The sequence below is a fragment of the Mesoplodon bidens genome, assembly GCF_964165515.1.
Source record: "Mesoplodon bidens genome assembly, chromosome: 4".
Lineage (NCBI taxonomy): Eukaryota > Metazoa > Chordata > Mammalia > Artiodactyla > Ziphiidae > Mesoplodon > Mesoplodon bidens.
In genome coordinates, this window is record NC_138160.1 from 1,736,255 (window position 1) to 1,759,413 (window position 23,159).

Sequence of the window (23,159 nt, forward strand, 5' to 3'; positions counted from 1 at the left end):
CGCATCATATAATATCTGCTGCGTAATTGCTTTAATTTACAGATGAAAGTGCGAGTTCTCCGATCCTGTTGGACCGCAGCCGGCCACGTCCGAGCTGCTTGCAAGGAAAAGCATCGGAAATAATGAATAGACGCTCCATGCAAATTATTCAGACAGCTTAGCGTCTGTAGCCGGGAGAGATATATAAAGAACACGAGTCAAATGACATTAATAATTGTTTTGGAGTTCCGTATTGATTTCGTGGCGGCGGTGTTTCTTTCTTTCTCACCTGAATTGCTAATATCACCTTCCTGTAAATAATAAGAAACTAGCCACCGGGGCTTCTGGGCAGAAACGAATCTCTCAGTCTCTCTCCCTCTTCCGCCTCTGCTCCTCCCTCCCCCACTCTCCCTCCTCCCATCTCCTTCCAGTTTTCTGGCTTCTGCTGAGGCTTTTACGGAACATCCTCCTACTTTCCATTATTTGTTTACAAACAACTCACTCTCCTCCAGTGATGAGGCCGGGGGCAGGAAGGCGCAGGAGCCCAGGGTGGCTGTGGGGCTCAGGGAGCAGCAATCGCCATAGGAGGACAGCATTCAGCATCCTTTCCTCACTCCATTCCCGTGGCCGTGGCCCCGACCCCGGCGATTGTGAGCGCTCAGCGCCGGGGAGGAAGCCACCGCCCAGGTCCCAGCGGCCAGCGCCTCGGGGCTACCGCTCGCCGCGCGGGCCTCGCCCAGGCCTGCATTCCCTTCCGTTTCCTTCCCCGGAGACTCGGGCCGCAGCTCGCGGGGAACAGCACCCCCTGAACACGCCACCATTCACCTGAGTAGACGTGCTCACCCTCAGAGCCGGGTGGGCACAGCCGGTCCGTGGGGACCTCTGGGGGAGAGGTTTCAGGGGCTGCCTTGACCATCGCTGCTACGTTCTCTGGTTTTCCTTTCCAGCCTGAGTGCGTAAATAGACACTCCCAGTTCCCGCCCGCCCGGTTCTCCCGGGCCACCTTCTTTCCCTGATCTTGAAATCCTGCGCACCGGCGGCACTTTCTCAGGCCCCTGCGCCCTGATCCTCCGCTTCCTGCCCCAGGCCCAGCCCAGGCTGCTGCGCGAGGGGCCGCCCCGCCCCCGTTTGGGGTAGCTTGGGGCTGCCGGAGGAATCTCGCGACCTTGCGGGCCGCTCACGCAGTCCCATGGAGGCCACGTTAAGCCGTCTGTCTCCAGCTGCGGGCACACCCCTGACACCCCGTTGACAACCTGTCTGCCGGAACCCGGGTACTTTCTGGGCCATCTTTGTGCCCTAGGCAATACAGGAATAAGGATCCCGTGCTCTTTCCAAAAAGGCCCAGCCTTGAGCTGAGGAACCCCGTTTCCTTCCCAGAGCAGACAGACTGGAGTGTCAGAATCTCAGGCACCAGCAGCTCCACGTACCTGCATAGACGCGGCTTACTGAGCCCACGTCCCTCGAGGGACCCCCGGCTCTAAATACACCCGTGGGCAGGACCTGCCAGAAACCACGAGGTTCCCCACGGGCAGGGCGGCGGCTAGGATTTAGTCAGGTGCCCCCACTGTCTGCTGAGCTCGAGAGGAGCCCAGGGCGAAGGGGTCTGAGGACGATTAGCCCCAAATGTTAGGGGTCCGCAGGTCCCCCTTTTTGCCCGGGGATGATGTCGGCCGTCGGAACCACGGAGAGGCTCTGGGGACAGAGGCCGCGTCCAGACCTTCCTCCGCTCCCGGCGGGGCTTCACCCCTGAGACCAGCTGAGCCCCCGCGGTTTGGCCGGTTCCCAGAGTCGGCCCCGGGGGCCACCGCGGTCCCCCGCATCGAGAACCGCGGGGGGTGGGGAGAGGGTCTCTCTCCAGCCCAGAGAAGTTGACCCGAGCCAGAGGGCAGGGGCGGGAGCTCACAGCCCCGGGCAGGGGCCTTCTTATCTCAGGCGCAGGGCCGAGCCCTGGAGGCGCGCGGGCCGCCCACTGCTCGTGGGCACCCGTGCGGGGTGTGGGGCTCAGGGCGTTCCAGGTGTCCGTGCGCCGCACACGCGAACCCCGAGGGTGGCAGGTCGCTCCTTCGAAGCCTCTCCTCTGGGGTCCACCGCGAAGCCAGGGGCCGAGCTGCAGGCGCGCGGGGTGAATCCTCCTCCCGAAACGCCCCGCATTCCGGCCCGCTCCCTCCGGCTCTCCCACCGCGGCCCCGCCGCTGGCTCGCAGGGCGCCGCCCGAGCCGGGAAGGCGGGCAGCCGGGTGTCCCAGCGCAGGCGCCCGGCTCGGCGCGGCCTCCGCGTCCCGCGCCGCCCCCCGCCCCCCGCTTTCCGCCACTTGCGGCCGACGCGCTGGCCTCCAGAGACCCCACCAGCGGGCAGCAAACTTTGCGCCCCCAGCGCAGGAGCGATCCTAGCAAAGTTTGCGCGGCTGAGCCCACTCCCTACCTGCGCCGGGGACGCGCCCGCCCGCGCCGCTCGGGCGCCGGGGCCGCGGGGACCAGCGCGCAGCCCGGGACTCACCGGGGAGTCGCCGCTGTCGCCGCCGCCCGCGCCCCTCGGCGGCCGCGCGGAGCCTCCGCCTCCCCCGCAGAGGGGAGGGGTCTCGGAACCCCGGGGCGGGGGCGGCGCGGGGACCTCGCCTACCTGCGGTGGCGCTGGGCCGCTGACGGCCGCCCGCGAGGGCTCTGCGCGGCCGCTCGGCGCGCGCGCTCCGGCGGGGAGCGGGCGACAACTAATGGAGACATCTCCAGACGGAGCACCTGGCGAGCGAGCGGAGCGCGCCGGCGTCCCCAGGCGCCGCGGTCGTCAGCCGAGCCCGCACCGGCGTGACGTGGGCGAGCGAGCGCGCGGCTCCCACCCGGCCGCCCATTAACGCTTTCCCCCGCGGACGCCGCGCGCTCGCCAACTTTCCCCTCCGCCCGGCCGGCGCGGGGTGCGCGGGGCGCGGGAGCCCGGATGAGGGGCGCCGGGGGGCGGAGGCGAGGTGGGGGCGGGGACGCCTGGGTCGAGAGGACACCCCAGCCGGAGCAGGGTAGCCTCGATTTGGCCAAACGCTCGAGGTGGCCTGGGGCTCCTCAGGAGCCCTCGGGGGCCCTCCCCGTGCCCCGGCTGCGCTGCCTGGGGCCTCCAGAACCCGGAGCCGCGCCCGGAGACAGCGCCCCCTAGTCCCGCCTCCTCCCGCCTCCTCCCTCCCCATTCCCTCTTGGCCGTAGTCTCCCGGCGCTGGGGATCCACCTGAGAGCCTGGCCGCTGAAGGCCTTCGAGCTACCCCTCCGAGTAGGCTGGGATCCTGGCTCCCGGGCCTACCCTACATGTGCCCCTTCACCCCAGTGGAGCCCACTTTTCCCACTGGGTCCACACTGATTCCCACCTGGTCAGGCTCTCAGGGCACTGCTGCCCTGGGCGGGGCGGGAGTCTTGGTATGGGCACGAGGCTTGGGCAGGTGGAGGTGAGTGTATCAAGGTGACAGAAACTGCTTGGGGACCAGCAAGCTTGTGACCTGCGCAGGACCGGACCACCTGCCAGGGGAGCTTTTTCAGGCCTGTCCAGAGCCCTACTGGGCTGGGCCTCTGGCCTGGGAGCACATGTCCACGTGGACAGCCTGAGTGCTTCTGCAGCCTGAGGCTGGTGGGGAAGGCCCCGTGGTGGGCCCAGGTCTGGGCCTCCCTGACCCCTGACCCTCACTCAGTCAGCTTGGAACCCCTCGCCCTGGTGTCCTCCCCTACCCTCATCATTTCCACTTCAAAGAACCACGAACTTGTTTGTCCTGTGATTCGTGGCCAGGCAATGATGTTTAAGGTTTGTCGACTTGGGTGATGTCTGAAAAAGTTACTTGCTGTCCCCCTCACCGCCCACGCCTTGTTTTCCAAAGCTCTGCAGGGGCGGGAAAGGCGGTGCTTTCTGCTTGCTTCACCGCTGGTGTGCAGGGCTGGTGCTGGCTTTGTCTCCAGGCATTGCCATCTTTTCGTTTTCCCCATGGAACAGGGCTTCCACTGAGAAAGAAGGGGGGCACCAGCCCCTGGCTTCCTGCCCTGGTGCTGGGTCCAGAGCTTCCAGTGGCTTCTGTGGGAAGGACCCAGCTTTGGCCTCTGGGCCTGCTCTGTAACAGGAGGGTGGGCCCTGTTCAGGCTGCAGACCTGTAGGCATCCGCCCAGAGGTGCGTGTCACTGTAGCCCACTCCCTGGGCTGAGGAAGGGTGGTTGGGGGGGGTGTCCTCTTGGTAAGGATGGGGTGGGGGGAGCCATTTGATTCCAGCAGAAAGGGAGGGAAGGCGCATTGCACCCTGGGGAGGGGAGGGGCTTGCCTGGGTCTCAGTCTGTGGTCCGGTGGTCGGCTCTCTTCCCTCCATCTCATCCCTCCTGCTGTGCCTGATGCTCTGAGCAGTTCCCTGGGGCCAACAGGGACAGGCACGTCACCATCCCCTCAGAGGTTACCTGAACTAAGATTCCTTTCATAGCTAAGGATGAGCAAGGCAGGTTTTGTGTTTATGACCTTGATTGGGTGATAAACTCATTTCACATTCACCGAGGCCTTTTCAACAACAGCCACGGAGTTAGGGAGCTCTGGCAGCCTGAAAGGCTCCCGTCCTGCTGGGTTTCTGTAACCCCAACCACACCAGGCGCGTCTGGAGACCGCACCAGCCTGGGAGTGTGGCTCCATTGTCCTTTCCTGGGGGACAGGGCCTCCCTTCCCTGGACTCCCCCGAAGTCCATAATTGGATGCTGTCAGGCCTGACCTTGCTCTGGACCCCTGACCCAGTGACCAAGAGCATCAGTGACCGTCCTCTGCCTCTCAGCCCTTGACCTCGAGGGCAGGGAGCTGCCCCAGCCCTCCTGCCACGTTGCCAGGCCCTCCTGGCTCTGAGGAAATGATGGAAATACCCCTGGCAGGCAAGGTCTCTCTTTGGCATAGGCGGAGTGGCCCGTCCGAAAGCGAGTCTGCGGCCTTGGCCTCTCTGAAGGGCCGCACACCCCACACTGTGACGCCCACTTCTGGTCGGTCCTGGCTCCCCAAGGGAGCACGTTTCAACCCCTCTTTTGTTCTTCCTGTTGGCAGAGCCACTCTGAAGCAAAAGTCTCCGCGCCCCCAGGGCTTGGCTGGGCCTGCATGCTCCCCCTCGCCTGAACCTTGCTGCGACTTGCAGAGGCATCTGGGGGTTGAGAGCCTGTGCTGGTGCTGACTGGGCCGGCTCCAACACTGCCCCTGGTGGCGCCATTGCCCAGGGGTCCGGGGGTCCACGGCCTCATTCTCCCCTGCTCCCTGGGGACCCAGGGAGGGCAAGAGGCTCTCACCCAGGCCGAGGAGGAGGCCGCAAGAACTGGTCCTAGGGAGGACAGCCTCCAAAAGACCACTGTGTGTCCCAAAGATACTGCTGTCCTTGGAAGGGCCCAGGCCTCGGTAAGGCTCCTTGGCCCGGCTCAGCAGCAGAGCCGCACGATGAGGTCCGGATCCCAGGGTTGCAGAGTGGAGAGCGGCACCTTTCATCTTTGCAAAGGGTCCCCTGGGACCCTGTTCCCACCAGCCTCGGGGCTGCAGGGGAAGTCTTTCTCCCTTCCTTTCCCCCCTTTGAAGTGCAGCACCCGACTCGGAATTACTTCAAGCAGAATGTCAGCGTGCTTCCTTTTTCAGAGCAGCGTGGTGTCCGGGTTAGAGCCGGTGACCTGTGGCCTGGCCACTGCACAGAGTGACCTTGAGGGGACGGGTGGGCAGTGAGCGTCGTGCCTCCCTGTCTCACCTCCCTTCCTCGTGAGGTTGGAAGGAGGCCAAGGCAGCAAAGGTTGGAAAGTTTTTTTTCTTTTCCCCTCACTTCAGGAATATGTGTGTCTGTGATGTTGAAATGTGTCAGCAGATTTTAGGGAGATTTCTACTATTAAAAAGTGAAACGCTGTTAATCCAAACAATGTCTGTGGTCTGTATGTTTAAACTTAAAACATACCATGCACGGCCTCAAGAATCACCAGTGTCCCCAAAAAAGACATCCAAAGGAGAGGATGTTATTTTAAATTGTAGGGAAAGGTAACAGTACATACCATTGTCCTGGAATTTGAATATTGTTTTGAATTCCTTGACATAGTGTTACAAAAGAAAATCTTTAGCAGGGAGAAGAGGAATGTAAACGTGTATACTCAGTGCATGAGCTGGTATTAGCTAGTATCGTGTAAGGGACCTCCCCAAACAGTGCACATCCGATGGGGGATGGGGGAGGGACCCTCCAAGGAGGAGCCTCACTGGGCCTCTGCCAGGAATTTGCACAAAGAAAAAATATATTCCCCACGGCGGAGAGAAGAGGCATGGCTGCTTCCCCGGTGCACTCACTTACGTGGGCCGCTCTCTTGTAACTGTGTGCAGAAGATACTTTCACAGATAGACGGCGACAAGATACCGAGTGGCACTGGCACAGGTCACTCAGTAAATAAGGGAGAGGGCACAGTGGAGGCGTGGCGCACTCTGGTCCCTCGGAGGAAAAGCGCATCGTGACGCCCACCTGCTCCCCCAGGTGCCCTCTGCGACTGGGCATTTCAACCTCTCCTCCACCCTCCCAGTGGGGGTTGGGGTTCGGTGGTCTGTGGGAGGCTCCAGCCCATGCCCCCAGCAGTGCACTGCCCTTAGGAGGTTTGCAGGGTCTTGGTGGGGAGGAGCGCCTTGCCCCCGCCCCGCCGAGTTTGCATTTAGCCGTCCTGGGAGAGCTGGTGTGTCCACCTCCAGGGGTGACTCGTGGGGTGTGCTGACGTCCAAAGCCATCTGAAGGTGGTATCCCCGTCCCCCGGTGTCCAGGGAACACTACAAATCCCGTTAGACCCCAGCGTAGCCGGTGACACCCCAGCAGTGACCAGTGTAACACACCGGCTTTTCATTACTGTGGCAGTAAATCATGTGGGAATGTTCTCCAGGACTTAGCTGATTCTTATATGAAAAAAAAAAACATTTCAGAGTATTTTTGAAATTCAATTAATTGAAGGCCCCAGATAAAAGGAACATATTCTTAATGGCTACAAAATAACCCGCAGGGAGGCAAGGATCCTGGCCGACTTCAAAGTGCAGCAAAAATACTTAACTGTTTTACTTTAAAAGTGTCCAGATCAATGACTCAGTGAACATTTCTTATACATTTAGCAACCTTTTCATTTTCTGTTTGAACAGTGACAGAGAGATGACACAGAAGCTCCTGAAGAGGACCACGGCCAGCGCCCTGGGACAGAAGTGGGTTGGCGCTCTGCTCGGGACCTGCCACTGCATGGGGTTCAGGGCAGCCCCCCAGGCGGGGTGTGAGCGGCCTGGGGCTGCATAACCGGGTGGCTTAGCTCACGGTCATTTATGATCTCTCAGTTCCGGAGGCGAGACGTCCAGGACCAAGGTGAGGGCAGGGCTGCTATCTCCAGCCGTGCAGGCCCCTCTCCTGGACCCTGTGGCCCGGGCTGTCCCCGCTGTCCTGGGAGACACAGCCCCTGACCTCTGCCACCACCGTCACAAAACAGTCTCCTCACATGTGTCCGGGTGTCCGTGTCCAACCGTCCCCTTTTATAAGGACGCCAGTCGTACTGGATTAGGGGCCACCCTAACGACCTCATCTTGACTAATTACATGTGTGATGACCGTTTCCAAATAAGAGTGACAACATGTGAATTTGGGGGGACACAATCCAGCCCATGACACAGGGGTGTCCTAAAGTGCCACGTCGTGGCCTTGGTTTATTTCTTGAGCTTGACCCTCCTTCCCTGCCGCCAGGAGGGAGATCTGCGCTGGTTACTGTCCCCATGTCACCATGTGACCGCAGACTCAGCCGGGTCGGCTGCAGCTTCCCAAGGGAGCTACGCATCTCTGAGGCCCAGCCACCTGCCTTCCTTTGTGCTCTTTCTGTCTCTCCTGGTCGGAGCCGGCAGCGCTTCTGCTGGCGTAGCTTTGTCAGGAGCTTTGGGGGCGTCTGTGGATTTCACTGGGGCTCTGACCATCAGACTAGCTCTTCCCCAGGTAATCCCTCCTCTGACTTGGCCTCCTGATGAGATGTCTGAGAAATAGAAGGTTCTCTCACCTTTGCTCGTTCTGAGGACGTAGTGAAACTTGTGCAGGCGGGACTGGACCGCGGTCACGACCTCGCTGGAGTTTTCTGGTCCCCAGCTGGCTCCACCTCTGGCCAGGGAACTGCGGTGAGTAGGTGCTGAGCTGCAGGGGTGGGGTCAGCGCTTCCTGCCCAGTTTGGGGGCCACTTGTGGCTGCCCACAGGGTGGATTGCACTCTCCGGCCGCCTTGGGTCAGGTGTGACCCTGTGACTGCCTGTGGCCAGCGAAACATAAGCAGAAGTGACCCGTGTCACTGCCACGTGGAAGCTGGGGAGAGAGGCACCCATGGGAACAGCAGCATCTCAGAGGCAGAGGCTCCCCGGGCCTGGCTCGTGAATGAGCCCCGCTGGCTGGGTGCACAGGCCACAGGAGCAGGAATCCACCACCGTTTTCAGCCACTGACCTGCTGGTGTTGTTTGTTATAGCAACACCATCTACCCCATCTACCGGACGCACTTATTCTTTTGCAAGTCAGATTAATAATGTTATAATATAATTGTATATTATTATGTGATCATACTATAACTGTAAGATATAATTACAAAATGGTAATTGTATATTATTATGTAATTATATATTATAATTTTCAGTACAGAGAAAGCAACTAGGCAGCAACGTTATCTTAAAGGGAAGGTATAAGGCAAGGGCAAAATATACGATGCCTTTAAAGACGAAGTAAAAATTAAGCATTCTTTCCTTACTTTCATAGTCACGGAAAAACAGATGTTTTCAAGGAAGTTGCTAAACTTGGAAATAAACAGCTTCTATTTGTGTGTCTTTATTCCTGTCTTACCCCTAGGTTCTTCATGATCCCCCTTTTTTTTTCTTAAATTCCATATATATGTGTTAGCATACGATATTTGTTTTTCTCTTTCTGACTTACTTCACTCTGTATGACAGACTCTAGGTCCATCCACCTCATTACAAATAGCTCAATTTTGTTTCTTTTTGTGGCTGAGTAATAGACACAGACCTACTACAGAATGGACTTGAGGATATGGGGAGGGGGAAGGGTAAGCTGGGACGAAGTGAGAGAATGGCTTGGACATATACCCACTACCAAATGTAAAATAGACAGCTAGTGGGAAGCAGCCGCATAGCACAGGGAGATCAGCTCAGTGCTCTGTGACCACCTAGAGGGGTGGGATAGGGAGGGTGGGAGGGAGATGCAAGAGGGAAGAGATATGGGAACATGTGTATGTGTGTAACTGATTCACTTTGTTATAAAGCAGAAACTAACACACCATTGTAAAGCAGTTAGACTCCAATAAAGATGTAAAAAAAAAAAGAAAGAAAAAAAGAAATAAACAGCTTCTATTTGTGACCATTTCTGGCCCCCCTGACCTCCCACCAGGAGATGGACCGTTTGGCCGCGACTCCACAGCTGTATGGACCTCTCTCCGTAGGGCTGCCGGAGTGTCCGTACTGCCTGGGAGCTGCCTGCATAGAGCTCTGGGGGCAGGACTCTGGGTGACGCCCCGCTACTGCGCTGACTGCTAGTTACAAGGATTTCAGGACTGGGGGAGAGAGGACTGTTCTGCAAGCTCTGAATTCTTATGGAAAAACGATGATGAAACTCAGCATTTTAAGCCAGGCTTCCCAAAGCACAAAGGACAGAGAAAGTCTAGGGTGGCCTGAAAAAGCCAAAGTATTTTTTCTTGTAGTTTAAGGGATGTAAGAATATATAATCTTACAAAATTAATAGTAAATAATAATATTAAATACTACGTACTTTATATATTTTATCTAGTATTCAATGTTCAATACTTTAAATAACAATATTAAATACTAGTTAATATTATCTATTGTCTTTTGTCTAACAGAAATATTCTATTTTTTTTTTTGTGGTACACGGGCCTCTCACTGTTGTGGCCTCTCCCGTTGCGGAGCACAGGCTCCGGACGCGCAGGCTCAGCGGCCATGGCTCACGGGCCCAGCCACTCCACGGCATGTGGGATCTTCCTGGACCGGGGCACGAACCCGTGTCCCCTGCATCGGCAGGCGGACTGTCAACCACCGTGCCACCAGGGAAGCCCGAAACATTCTATTTTGACACAGTCAAATCTATCATTACCCTTTATTTATTTACTTATGTTTTATAGTCATGTTCCCCATTGGCCTTCATCTATTTTTATAATTTCAGTACTCACATGTAGGCCTCTGATCCATCTGACATGTACATCTTTTGTGATATGTGTGAGGCAGGGGTCTCTAATGGGAGCCACTCTCCCTATTATCACTCACAAGGTTTGCCAGGCCTGGGGAGGCCCGCTGCTTCCTCCTGAGATGTCAGAGCTCCTGTTACCTGGACGTTATCTCAGAGTTTGCACACTCTTTCAACTGCACCTTCCAGAAGGTGCAGCCACCACATTTAAACATCCCACTTTCATCGCATGTGAAACAGGCTTCTGTGTACACAGGGGTCATCTTCAGAATTTCCCCTGGAGCCTGCGCAGCCTGAGGCCATCACAGAGCCCAGCCTCGGGCCAGGCTCTCTGCTCCGCGTGACTCTCAGGCCGACGCAGCGTCCATGGCCTGGGACTCCGCGTCTTGGCCGAAACCTGCAGCTCAAGCTGTCCCCCTCCCAGATAGGGCTTTCTTGTTGTCCTGTGTCCTGTCTGTAGGATGGTCTATTGCTAGGAGAATAGCAAAAATGAAGTCATCAGAGATGTTGCTTTCCAGGCCACCTAACGTCTTGTGACAAGCTGCAGGGTCTCTGAATTTTGAAATATGGACTGGGGTCCTGGCCCCAGAGCATCAGGCTCACAACCTGGCTGGACTCCTGCCCTGGCCTTGGGTGTCGTGTGGAGGAGGATGTCTGTGCTGTGTCCACAGTCCCTGGAGGGGCTTGGTGGACCTTCGCCAGATCTTAGACTCCCAGACCCCCACCCTCCTCCACCCTCGTTGAGATAACACTGGCTCTTGGTGCCCAGGTCATGCCTCTCTTTGGGGTTGGGGAGTGGTCGTCATTTTGGTCAGAATGGACAGCCTTGAAACAAACACCAGGCATCCGTGACCACTGGCGTCGGTCACCAGTTGGAAGAGGAGGCATCTGATTTTGGGTCCTCTGGTCTTCACAGTCAAGGCAAGCATCCTCACAGCACTGGGAAAAGGTTGCTGGTTTTCCCTTTAATTCTATTCCACCCCCCGCCCAGATTTCTTTCTTTCTTTCTTTACTTACTTGATTGAAGTATAGTTGAATTACAATGTTGTATTAATGTCTGCTGTCCAAAAATGTGTTCAGTTATACATATGTATCTATTCTTTTCCATTTTCTTTTCCATTCTGGTTTATCACAGGGTATTTAATATAGTTCCCTGTGCTCTACAGTAGGACCTTGTTGTTTATCCATGGAGTTTGGGATTCTCTTTAATTCTTAAGGGTTTCTTCCCAGACCAGACGCTGGGCCAAGTGGTCTGAAAGATCATGAGTTCTGAGAAATTTGCTATGGACTAAAAATTTCAAAAACCATTGACCCAGTAGTTTGCAAACTTACATTTTACACAAATCTGTCTTTGCAGCTGCCACGGCACAGAGGAGCTCGCTGAGGAGGTGGAAGCATCCACATTTATCACAGCCAAATGCGCCACGAAGATAGGGGGCGGATTATACGGGAGGGGATGCTTTCGTGGGAAGCCCAGAAATAGAACGTTGTGTCCAACTTGATGGTGGTTTTAAGTGTTTTCCTGCGACTCTGGGAAACACGGCTCGTAGCTGAGTCTTGGACGGTGAGGCGGGCGAAGCGTTACCGTCAGACGGCAGGGCTGAGTCTCCTACTGGCTGAGGCCCCTGCAAGCCTGTGCGCGACAGGAAATCAATGCATATCTGCCTGGCCTCGCTGCCTCGCCTACGGGATGTGTGTGTTCGCCTCTGATTTGCTTTCTAGGTCTGATATTGCCATGTTACAGTGGGCCTCCGACCGTGGCTTACAAGTTTGTTAAATCCCCCCAAATCACAGGCTTCTTGGGTGATCCTGGCACTGACAACATGCCATGATGGTGTGCCCTTGGCTGCTCCACCCCACCAGCTGTGGTGGGCTTTAATCTCGATGCTCACCTGTGATCTCAGTTTTGTCTCGTGCCTCTCCTCATATCTGGCCTCTAGTTGACAGCAGGCTGACATCACAGAAGCCTCTTGTCAGTGGCCAGCGGAGCCTCAGTGGGTCAGGGGCCGGGAAACATGGCCCGCAGGCTTGCAAAGCCACAATGGTGGCCTGGAGTCACGCCCTGCTCCCTGAGGTGTGAAGATGGAGCCACACTGAGACACACCTGTTCCTGCTTCCACGGGGCTGCAGGGACCCTGTTACTGAGTGCAGGGGGCTCTCCAGCAGCCCACCCGGGAGAGAGGGCCAAGCCGCTCAAAGGGGACATGGCTGGACCTGCCTGCACCACAGGCAGGGGAACTGCGTGGCCCCATGGTGTGCAGGGCTATCCGCTTGGCCTATCCTATCAAGCAAAGTAGAAGACACACGTCGGGATCATGAAGGCGCTAGCTCTCCCTGGAAAGTTGCTTATGGAAAGCTCCAAACATTTACAAAGATAAAGAGAATCATAGACTGGAGAGGAGAAGCAGGTGGATCAAACAGTTTTTACATAATTCATGGAGAATCTGACCCATTGTCCCCAACCTGTTTTCTTTGAAGCAAATTCAGGGCATCATATCTGTAAATATTTCAGTATCTCTAAAAGATATGAAAAATCCCCAGGACAAATATCACACCTAAAAATGCGATAATTCTTTGATATCCTCAAATATGCAATCAGGGTTGCACTTCCTTGTTTTTCCCAGTTTGTTTCAACCCCAGGATTCCATGAGGGTCAGACCTGTGCTCCACTGACAGCTCTCCTAAATTCCTCTGAGCGCTTAGACTTTCCGTCTGTCTTTCACTTTTCTGCAGCCGTTTTGTTTTGTTGCTGTTGAAGAAGAAGCGGGGGTTTTTGTCCTGTCGAAGTTCCTCTGTTCCTGCTTTGGCCAACCCTGTCCTTATGGACTTAATCAACATTCTCCTTTGTCTGCTGTACTTCCTGTGCATCGGCGGTTAGATTTGGAAACCTGATCAGCTTTGGGTCCAGCGTGGGCAAGGCTACTTTGAACGCGGAGTTCCATTCAAAGGGGTATTGTTTTTCCTGTGATGTTGGTAACCACTGCCGAAGACAGCAAGGATCTGGAAAACGGTGCCGTCGGAACTTTCCCAATCTTTCTGCCCCTGTGAGCTGGAACACTTCTGTCAGAAGCAGCCTGCCCAGATCCACCACTTGTTACAGCACGGGAGAGACAGGCAAACAGTGAGCTAATGTCTCAGAATCCGCCAAAGGCGAGAAACAAGGGATTGTTTTGGAGAGTCAGTGTCACCTCCTGGATGTGAACCTGGTTCATGTATTTTGATCCGTTGCAGCTATTGTCCTTATTGGGGCTTAAAGTGTCCCATTGTGGCTTCAGGATCCTCTTCCTGGTGAAGCGGTCTTGGAGGGCGCCCTCATTTCTGGCACGGCAGCAGGTTCTGGGCTCATCTTGCATATTTCCTGTCCCAGTCCCGGGATTAGCAATTTTTCCCTCAAGTCCTGGCTACTTTTACAGACAAGTGCTCTTCCTAGGCCACAGCCTGGGCACCATGTCGCTGCATTTAAGACGTGGAGGATGGGCTGCAGGTTTGTTCACAGGTGCAGCGGGCCCTGGGCTGTCCTGTCAGCTTCCCCGGGGGCATGGGGTCCACGCGGGGGCGTTGAGCTCTCACGTGGGGCTGGAGTCTAGCCTGAGAGTCTAATCGTCACCATGGAAAGGGTGCACTTTTGTTTTCCATCCACATTTCATATTTTCCACATATTTATTCTTGGAATAATGTTTTGATCCATAAAAGGGAATCCTGCTTTATATTACGGGATAACATTTTGTGGTAGCTATTGAGAAAACATGTTTCTCTTTCTCAAAATGAATTTTGCTGCCATCGTCTGAGAGAGGCTGGTCGATCTTTGTCCTCACCACCCCTCTGCAAAAAAGGTGTGGTTTTCGTTAAAGCGACACAATACCTGGACATCCTGGCGAGAGTGTGAGAAGTACCGTGGTTTGTGTCAAGGACTCTATCAATCAGGCATCTTGCTGGGGTAGACATGGAAGCAGACGGTGTAGGTGGTCTGGGGCTCGTATCCCGCCTGAAGTGGCACGAAGGGGAAGGATTGTGAGAAACGTGGACGTTAAAACCCTTTTTCTGTTAGAACCCAAAATCCCCTAACCGGAAACCCATCAGGAGCAGCTGCTGGGTCCCTGGGGTGGGGGTCAGAGCAGGTCAGAGCTGGCTGCCCCAGCCAAGCCCTTCCTCCTGGACCCCAGGGTCATCCTGGCTTGGTCCTCCAGGCCCGTGCTTCCCAGATAACCCTCCCAGGAGGTCTGCGATGACAAGCACATTTCCAACAAGGAAACCCTGAGCATGTCTGGATGGTCACAGTCAAGGTGGCTGTCAGCCTGGAAGCTCTAGGGAGAGGGACGTGAGGGGTGAATCTTCCTCTTGACTTAACTTTTCTGAAAGCTGGAGACCCCACTCATTTTTGTCACCCGTTTCATGTTTCACCTGACATAGCCATTTGGTTAAAGAGGAAGGCTGGTTGGTATGTGTTGTTGGAACTTCCCGACACACACGTGTATAGCCAAGCAGCCCCCCGCTCCCCGCCCCCTCGGCCTGGGCTGGGGCTGGTGATCCTGGATGCTGGGCTGAAGAGTCCTTTGTTGGTTTGCCTTCCTTCTCCTTCTTTTGCTTATTCCTTGCGTCCCTTTACTCTGAATTTCTAGCAAAGTTTCCTGGAACAAGAGCTTTCTCTTCTACACTCAATTGATTTTATGGTCCTCAGAAATGTTTCTCATAAGCACCTCATTGGAAAAATATTCTTCAGTAGTGTCTGCCAGCAAGTTGACAGAGAAAAGGAACCAAATTCACTCGACCACTTTTCCATGGTTTAATCCGTTGCCACATTTCTGAGACTTCAGGAAGATCCAGCCAATAACAGGAATCGTAGTGTATCGTGGAAGAGGCTCTCATCACAGCACATCATCGCCAGCAGTGCATCAACTCACAGCTCACCCCAATGCCAGGCATGAGATAAATAACTCTCCTGCTTGCTGGGAAGCAATGCCCACCATCATCTGTCAGGGCCCAGGCTCACAAAATTCCACAGGGCGCTGTTAACACTTACTTAAGATGTAGCTTATTTCCGGAGGAGAAGTGTGCTCTCAGAAGATGGGCCTGAATGAAGGAATGAATGAATTCAGACGTTCACAGTCACTCCCCCAAGCAGTGTGCAACTCCCAGTTGCCTAATCTTTTCCCTCGTGGGAAACGCTGGCTTGGGCAGGTGCTCACACTTCCCCCAGGGTGACCGTGACCTCAGCTCCAAGGATCAATACTGATTCCCTGCCCCGGTGACTGGCCAAGCATTGGCTTAGTGATTTATCACCCTGACAGATTGTTCCTAAGGTGTGTGCAGCCTGACCTCAGATGTGATGGACATCACCTCTGAGTCACCAGTGCAGCCCACACCCACAGGGAGGACCTGAAGCCAGGGGGCGGGGCCTCTGGAAGCCACTTCAGAAGCTGCCAGCCATCAGCACGAGCGTGTGACAAGTGCTGGCCACCGAGGGATAAAGGGAAGTCTGCTCAGGGTTCTGGATAAGATTTCTTGGGGATACAAAGAGAAAGAGAGGACCTCTTTTTTCTGCTGGACGTGGTCCCTGCGGCCCAAGGATGGAGAAGGGCCCAGAGGGGGTCAGAGCGGGTCCCGTGCTGCCCACGACCCCCCACTGTGGGTGACGAGTCCACTGTGGGTGAAGCCAGCCTGCGGCTAGGCTCCCTGATGCTCGTGGCCAAGAAAATCCTAAATTCTGTCTCTCGTGACTGTGTTCTTGAACTTTCTCTCCGAGTGTACAGTTTTGCTGGGTTACTGGATCCCCTTAACCAAGTAAACCTCCCAACCTCACACGGATCAGAGCTTCTGATGGTCTCTGGGGCGCCACTAACTCAACCCAGCGGAGAAGAGGTTAAACTCGTTTCCATTACAAGTAAATAGGAAGAGTGAAATTGAGTTCTTAGACCTGATTTTGTTTCTTGGTTTAGCTGATTGCCTTCTGATCACCGGCTCCAGGTAGATTAAGTAGGTAGCGAGTAGTTTTGTGTAAGAAGAAGGATAGTACCCACCTGCACCAGCCGTGGAGTTAGGCTTTGTAACCTGACGAGCCGCACGGCAGGGACGGCTGCGAGCCACTGGGGGTGAGCCAGGCGTGGGACAGACACATGCTTCTCTCCATTAAAGGAGAAGATGCATGCGCCGGCTTGTTTGATCTGAGTTACCTGCTGGGAGGCTGTGGGGTTGGAGCGGAGAGGCAGAGTGGGAACCCAGCGTCCACCAGGGAGACAAACGTGTGTCCACAGACGCGGCCTTCTGATGAGCCGGAACCCGCAGAGGCGGACTTGGCGGTCCCCGAAGCCCCTTGGTTCTCTGTCCCTCCTTCTCGGTCACTCTCTGCCCTGCTGGCTGCCCCTTGCCACGCCTCTTTTCTCCCAAATGATAAATGAGCCTAAACGCTAAAGGTGGAAACTGGTCAGCGAATCTGGTCATCTAGTTGTTGGAAGTACTTTCCAGACGCTGTGTTCCCGACTCTGGCACTGGTGACAGCTGTCACTCACCGCTCACCGTACCCCCTGCCTGTCTCTTCACTCACCTTCCCATGTGCACGCAGACCCTTGCCTCAGGCTCTGCTCTTTTGGAGGAGAGGGACCAAGGGTAAGATAACGTCTTATCTCATCCAGTCCCAGAAACCACACTTTCAGGATATTTATACAGTTTGCATATGAGTTAGTAGATGTAGGGAAGTGAGGTAACCTACCAGTCTCTCACACAGAGAGAGAGCAAGACAGAAGAGGATTAGAACACAGTGGGTCTGGTGTTAAAGCCTGTGCCTTGGGCCACATTCTGTTCCACTTCCATTCTATTCAATTAGGAGGTGGGAACTGGGGGTGCGGTGCACAAGCAAACAGTGAGGCCCCCAAGTATCCATGGCCCTGCAGTGAGAAACACCGGACAGAGGGTAAGGGAACCCGTCGTCTTGCCTTGCTTGACTGGGAGACGCGTCCTTTTCCCAGGTGACTGCTCTGTGTCCCTATGGGTGGTTGAAATCCTGATTTGCATAAAACTGCATCCTTGTACGTGGAGAAACCCACCTCTGCACTGAGCAGCACAGAGTTTTGACTCTTGCTCATCAGCAAGATGTGACCGCTGTCCCTCAAGGAGCCCGGGCCACGGTGTTTCTGAAAAACACTCTTGGACGTTGGAAGTCAGTTCATTTCATCGTCTGAGCGGGACCAGGGCTTGGTTCAAGGCCAAGCCCAGCGTCAGAGCTGATAAATTACAAAGGAAACGGGTGGTACTTAGAACATTTTTTCCCATCATGGGGGTTTGAAGAAGATGAAAATGCCACAGTGCCAGCAAGTCAGGCTTTGAGTAGGATTTTTATTTTGTTGGTGCTCACATATGAGCCCGATGCATACATACACGCACAGGTACAAGCATATGCATGTGTATACTCTACGCATAGGTACGTGCGTGCTTGTGTGTAGCATGAGGAACAAGGTGCGTGAGGTCGGCAGCATCTTTCTTTTCTGCATCTGTTTCATGTATGAACGAGTGAGTTTGCCAAGCCAGGAAGGCCTGTCCACGTGGAGCCTATGTCCCGGTGGGAGGTGACGGCGGTGGTCCAGGGTCCAGCCTGGAGGTTCCAGGGACACAAGCAGGGGTGGGGAGCAGTGGAGGTGGGGCGTCTGAGACAGGAGGTCGGAGAACTTCTTGGAGGAGGTTATATTTGAGCTGAAACCTCAAGGACAAGAGTGAGTCAGAGGGTGATTAAAAGGGAAGGAGCTGCCTGGGTTTCCCAGAAGTTCAAGGAATGGTGGCGCGGGGAGGTGGGCGAGAGGGCAGGGGGAGGGAGGAGAGAGAGACTTGGGGACCCGGCGAGGAGCTGGATTTTACTGCAAGAGCTAATATGGGGAGATGCCAAGGGGTTTAAAGATAGTGATGTTTGCATTTTATAAAAAAGATCATTCTCGCTACTTTGAGATATAAAGATGGTGATAAGTCAGAACAGCAGAAAGGAGAAAATTCAGGCAACGGTCGCTTTCATCCGGCGTAATGCTGGCTTGGACCTGGGGATTGGCGGAGAACCAGAATGCTCAGCTGGTTGCTTCTACCATCAAGCAGCCAAAATTTCCACGATTTTCTTGCACATAGAGCGTTGGAAGAACAAGCCACAAACTGTCATTCTCGTAAGTGAGCATCCTGACTGGCAAGGGGAGAGCTGCTGTGTCCCAAGCAGGCCTCCGTGCAGCCAACACCTGGAGGACACGCAGGCCAGAGGCTGGTGCTGCTGGGGATCCAAAGGCCAAGGAGACGGCCGTCTGCTGATACGTAAGGTGTGTGACGGATGCTGGGCCGGCATCTCTGCAGGGGTTGGACGAGGGGCAGTGGAAACAACCCACCTGTCCGTGGTCAGTCTGCTCGTCCTCAGCCCCAAGCCTGACCTGAAGCAGGCCAGGGAGTCAGTACGCACAGTGGCACTGATGACAGTTTGCAACCTCAGGACCAGCGACTGTCCTCCTCCCAGACGTGGGTGGTGGGGGGCATGCTGAAGCCTCTTGCAGCACCCGGGTCTCGCCAAGTCAGGCGCCGGCAGCCCCTCTCCCCCAGCCTATTCCAAGGCCAGTCTCAGCCCTTGCAGCTCTCAGAGCCTCAGCGTCCTTCGTGGGGAAAGCGTCCTGTGTCCCTTCTCTGTCTGTGTGGCCTTGCCCCATGGCACCTCTGGGTCCCCGTGGGGGAACATAAGTCCCCTCAGACCAGGCTGGCAGGGGCGATGACCTAAGAGCCACACGGGGGCCCATCTCCGGGCCATGCCCTGTGCATGCCTGGTGGGGTACCCCCTGCACGCCTGTCCCTTGGGTCCCTGAGTGCCGTCTGGTGGCGGGAAATCAGGAGGCAAGAGCGTGGAGCTGTGAGCAGAGCCAGGTGGTCGGCGCGGCCGTGGGTCGGAGGGCCCTGCCCTATGGTCTACACCCTCAACCTCTGCGTCCCGTCAGCGGGTACCAGGGCTCCATCAGACGGGGATTCCTCGGCTGAGGTGTACGTAAAGCCACGTGCTCAAAGCGATGGCTGGGGGCCCAGCCCGAAGCCAGGCTGTATGGCAGCTGTGGGCAGGGTCCACCCTGGGGCTCCCTGACCCCAGATCGGCTGCCAGGGGTGGGGGAAGCCCCTACCTCTCTGCTTCCCCACAGGAGCCACCTCCACTGTCCACAGAGAACAATCTCTGCCCCATCTGGAGACTCCTCTGGGGAGGGGGGTGGCCCCTCCCCCGGCTCAGGGGTGACCCACTGGCTCAGCGCTGCCCGCCACGTCCTCGCCTTCGGCCCTGCGCATGGGGTCTCCCAGGTCCTAGAGGACGTCTCTCCTGTCTGCTGTTTCTCATTTTTTAAAATCTTATATTTCAGTCGACCCATCAGAGCAGGGCCTGGAGACATGTTATTAAATTGTTAGTTTCCTTCAAGTAAAGGGATTTATAGTAAACAGGAGATATGTGATTTTGAAAGGGCGCTTGCTGTAATCTGAGTATTTCAACTACGCCACAGATTATCCAGTTTTGGCTTGAGCACGTAGGATACAATGTATGTTACCTGAATTTTGGGTTATCGGGGGGGTGAGGGGGACAAAAAAAGCCACCCTGGTGTGCAGAGGGGTTTCCACGGAAGCCGTGCTGGGCTTATTTTGCCTCTGTGTTGATCACGGGCATGTTTTAAAACTGCAATTTCTCCGCATTTCCCTCAGAACATAAAGATGATATACACACAGCATAAACCGTTTTCATTAAGTATGCGCTTATTTTACAAAAAAGAAAATCAGACAAATTAGGTTTCGTTCTCTTCAAGTCTCCTTTCCGAGGAAGATTATTTACAGTCGATTTTTTATTCCTCTCCCTTCTATTCCTCCAAAGGCAATAAAAAGCAATTCTGAGAGCACGGCAGAAAATCAGTTTTTAATCAAGAAAAAACAATCTGTGGGAAATAGGGCTGTGCCGCTCCACCTCAGAGGAAGCTCCACGGCTGGGGGACGTCTAGCTGTCCCTCTGCCAGAACGGCCTGCAGCCAGGTGGGTGTTGCAGGGCCGCGTCTGTCTGTCCACAGCGAGTCCTCCTTCGCACAAGCGGCGGGAGGTTTGCATCACGCCTGTGCCAGGACATGGTGACCAGGAAGCCTCTCAGACCTGCTCTTTGGACGCGGCTCCCGCTGCCTCCCCCTTTGTACATATTTCCAGAGAATTCAGAGAACGGCCCTGCTGGGACCTCCCAGACTGGCCCGAAGGGGCCTGGCCTCCAGGAGGCCAGCACGGTGTAACAGGTCTGGACCCCCGCCGGCCCCATGCCGGCCAAGGGGCACCAAATTCAGGGTGTTTGGTTACAGAGAAGCAGATAAGGGAAACCGCACCCAAACGGCGAACCCTTCCCAAAGCTCTGGAGGTCAGCGATTGGCAGTTACGGCCACGTCCTCACCCATGGGTCTGCTTCCGTGTCGGCGTGTCCTGGAGGGACCCCCGTGTGGTGGGAGTGACCCCTGTACACACCTCTGTTCTGTCCTCCCGATGCCCAGACCCGCCCTCAGAAGGACCTGCAGTGTCCACTGCCCCTCTGTTCAGTCCGGTGGGGGGGGGCGAAGGGCCAGGAGGGGGCTGGGGCTTGCCGCGGAACGAGGCCTCAGCTGTGCCCGCCCTGCCCTTGGGATCCTAGGGTTCACTCCCTCCTGGGAATACGGAACGCGGGATCCCTCCCCCACTGCCAGCTTCCCTGACTGTCCCGGCCGACTCTGCCCCTTGCCCGCCGTGAGTCCGCCCGGCACCCCTGGTGCCCCCGGGCCGTCGTCTCCCCCTCTTCCTCTCCAGGAGGGTCTTTCTTATCTTTCACTCTCCGCTTGACCCTGGCTGAGCCCTAACCCGGCCACCCCACGTAAGGTCCTGTCTTCTGGGGAAAACACAGCAGTGTGGGCTGGGGCTACTTGATGACAACTTTTATAAAACCATTTTTTGGGATAAGTTGTAATGCTCATCATAGAACATTTGGGAAACTTAGAAAGGATTAGAGAAACAAAGATTGCTCACCATCACACCACCCAGAGATAACCAGAGACGAGGACTTTGGGTATTTGCTTTCATTTCGTTTCGGCGACTGTGATAAAATGTGACACGACACACGTGTCAGCAGACGGCCCTTCCCGCAGACGCCTGTTGTCCTTGTGTCAGGCAGACGCAGCAGGCTGTCCCGTAAAGAGCCGGAGAGGAAACATTTTGGTCTTTGCGAGCCCCGTGGTCTCTGTCGCGGGGACTCTGCGTTGTGGTGACAGCGGCCCAGGCCACGCTGTGCCCGGCTGTGGCCGTGGCTTCGAGGACTCCATCCACGACACAGGTGGCAGCCAGTGTACCCGTCCAATTAGAAAAGCACCACGTAAAGGGAGTATTCTCTCCTTCCCCAAATTCTGTGCGTGCGTTTCAGGAAAATATCCGAATGCCACTTTCCTCCCTCAGGACCTCTTCCCAGTTACGGGCACGCGACCTTTTCAAAGATCTCTGTGCAGCGCGGGTGCAGGGTCAGGTAGAGTTAATGTGCTCCCCACCAGACCTTCATCTCTGGAAGGTGAACGGGTTTAACACTGATTACTTTTCATGAGAAAAATAATGAACCACGGAAACAAGCCTCGCAGGCATCTGTGTTTGGGGAGAGGACATCAAATGGCCACTTAGGGGACGCGGCTCAGGAGCACAGGAGCTGGGGGTGTGTGGAGGGCGCTGAGTACTTTGCTGGAATTCCACGAAGTGGGGCTACCCTGCCTGCAGCCCCGCTGTGGAGAGTCTCTGCTCCTTGTCCCCTGGAGGGGCCGGTCCCTGGCTGGGGGCCGCCCATCCCACCCAGGTCTCTGGGGCACAGACTTGGCAAACCTGAAACCCCCAGGTCAGGAGCGAGGAGGCAGCATGGAGAAGCGTGGGGGGGACCCGGGGCCTGGCAGCTTGGGGGGTCCTGCACATGCCACAGGGCAGGGGGCGTGAGAAGGGAGCGCTGGTGTCCTGTGGCCACAACAAACACCCCAGGCTCTGGGGCTGAAATCAAGGAAGCTGTTGTCTCCCAGCTCTGGAGCCAGGAGTCCAAGATCGAGGTGCCCCGGGGCTGCACTCCCTCCAGAGGCTCCAGGGGAGGGTCCGCCGGCCTCTCCTGGCTGCTGCGGCCCCAGGTGTCCCTGGGCTCATGGCCGCGTCTTCTCAGTCTCTGCCCCCGTCTTCACGTGGCTTCTGCTCTGGTGTCTGTGGTTGGACTTGGGGCCCACCCAGGTAATCTGGATGAGCTCTTCACCTCAAAATCCTTGCGTTACTTACACCTCCAAAGCCTCTTTTTCCAAATAAGGTTCCATTCGCAGGTCTGGGGATGAAGGTGTGGGTGTGTTTTCTGGGGGGCCACCATCCAACCCACGGTTGTGCCCACCAACTTGGTGCAGGCCCCAGTGAGCTGTCACCTTAGCAGAGGAGCAAGTGGCCTGACGGATCAGGGCTGTGGCCAGAGGATCTTTAGGTGTGATTTCGCCTTCTGGGAACTCCTTCCACCCCCAGGAAATCCCCTCCAACATTCGCATCTCATTGGTGGAGGCAGAAACCACCGGAGATGTTTAGCTCAGTAACTGTCTGGGAAGAGGAATTCGATTGGGTACCTTTGGCCTAAGGACAGGAGTAGGATGGTGGGTGTGAACTGCTGAAAAGGTGTTTGCTGATCAATATTCAGAGAAGCTTTTTAACGAGGGGGATCTGAAATACGAACAGGTTACTGTATAGAAAGTCATGAATTCCAGCTCTGAGCTCCTTGCCAGGCTCCCATGGATATAATCTTCGCTGACGAAATAGACTAAGTTTTGGAGTGTTCAGAGGGAAAGTTAGATGTCCACGAAGCGAGAATAGAAAGAGGGTTCTGCAAAGCTATATCTACAAGGAACTGAGCTAGGTGGCTAGTAAAAACACTGGTAGCTTAAATAAAAAACAACAACAACAACATACCTTTCTCCCACGTCCAAGGGGGCTGGAGGTGAGCAGGG